Source organism: Pyxicephalus adspersus, chromosome 9 (assembly GCF_032062135.1).
Source record: "Pyxicephalus adspersus chromosome 9, UCB_Pads_2.0, whole genome shotgun sequence".
Classification (NCBI taxonomy): Eukaryota; Metazoa; Chordata; class Amphibia; order Anura; family Pyxicephalidae; genus Pyxicephalus; species Pyxicephalus adspersus.
This window is the reverse complement of record NC_092866.1, coordinates 60,795,341-60,797,201: the sequence shown is the minus strand read 5'-3', so window position 1 is coordinate 60,797,201 and position 1,861 is coordinate 60,795,341.

The window sequence follows — 1,861 nt, the reverse complement described above, 5'->3', positions numbered from 1 at the left end:
CGCTCTCACTCTCCTTTCATCAATACAAGATCTTGACAAAAAAATGAATGAATCTCTGAATGTAAAAACATTTGTGGCATTGTATAAGATTTTGGAAATGATACCAGTGCGAATGTTTGCCATATTGTAACCTAAAGGCAGAATAATGAAACAGAGTGTGGGACTTTTTGGGGCCAGGCAATGCACATTCTTCCTATCCATGATCATTGATGGAACGTTTCTGCAGAATGTAAAGTTTTTGCTGTCCACATTGGTGACTCGTTTTTATCCATGGTGGAATGTTAGAGTTGTTATATATATATATATATATATATATATATATATATATATATATATATATCGTCATTCTAGGAGGGGTACCATTGGTGGACTGTATGATATTGCAGGTTATCTGAGACCCTGCAAATGATCTTTCTTGTTCATCATCTCCCATTTTGGGATTTCTGTGGCTCCTTGCTCTGATATCTAGTATGCAGCAGTGCAGGAATAAATGCTCATCCAGTTTCTGGTTAGTCTGTGCAAACTCCCAGGAATAGTGACCTGGCCTAGACATCGGCAGAGACTTTGCAGATTTGTCTGTGTCAGCGCAGTGTTGTGCTCTGCGGAATCTCCAGGACAGAGGTTACTCTAAGTCATTGCTGTATCCTGATCTAATGCCGGGTTTTCTGCACGGTGAATAAACCTCGGTGCCCTGTGCATAATAAGCCCATCACACCTTTCCATGCACATGTGTTTGGCTTTAGTCCGGGTTCACATAAATATATCCTTCCTGCTTAATTCTTCTGACCTCACGTAACCCAAAACCCTAATTTCTTGGATAATTTCTGTGATCCTATGCCCATGATTTGCAATAACGATTAAAGCTCAAATCTCCTTGCCATGTGCACTACCTGGGCAGGTGTTTCCAGTTTTCAGAGGCAGCTCATTGGATGTCCATGGGGGAAGAGAACAACTGAGTAGGAAAGAGGGACACAGGGACTTGGATCTGAAAAAGTGATAGTCCACGAAATATGGAATGGGTGGGAAGTATGATTTTAAAGCCCCCCACGGATACATGTACATTATGCACACTTACAAATTGGTGTGCCCTCATCTGGTGCAGGCTGGCCTTTGCTAAAGCTGCTTGGTCTCCTGGTACCACCATCATTCCTGCTGCGTCCTTTGGGTTTGGCTTTTCCCTTGCTTGGCCATTGATCATGTAAAACCTGTTCCTGCATTTCATTGTCCCCACAACCTGGCTCCTTTATCTACAATGTATAGATGATGGCAATGAGGTGGGACTGTGCACTGAACATTGTATGGGTTGCAGGCAGTGTACACAGGGTCAGGTGCAGAAGGAGAGGCCGCCCTGGATGTATGCAGCTTATGGGGGGGGAGCGCACTATTGCCTTTTGACTTTTAGCCTTTTCCCAATAACTATTAATATTATTGTTATTAATAAACAGGATTTATATAGCACCAACATATTATGCAGTGCTGTACATTAAATAGAGGTTGCAAATGACAAACAGATACAGACAATGACATAGGAGTGCCACGAAAAGCTTACAATCTAAGAAGTGGGGGAAGTATCACAAAAGTATAAGTTGTGTGTTTTGCTTTTTTTTTTGCAATGGCGAAATAGCTCTTTTTTTTCTGCCAAAACTCTTCTGTTTCTATTCTTCCTCTTCCTGGATATTTTTTTTGGTGACTTCAGTTCCTCTTTAAGTCAACCCATAGACATAACAGTTCCTGACAAGTGTGTGAACTTCTTGGTTGCAGAGTTTTTGTACAGAAAAGCTCCATAAAGAATGGCTCAATGCAAAAGATAAGACATTTGCAAAATACATGTTCACTTGCAGCAGATCTCCAAATTAAATCT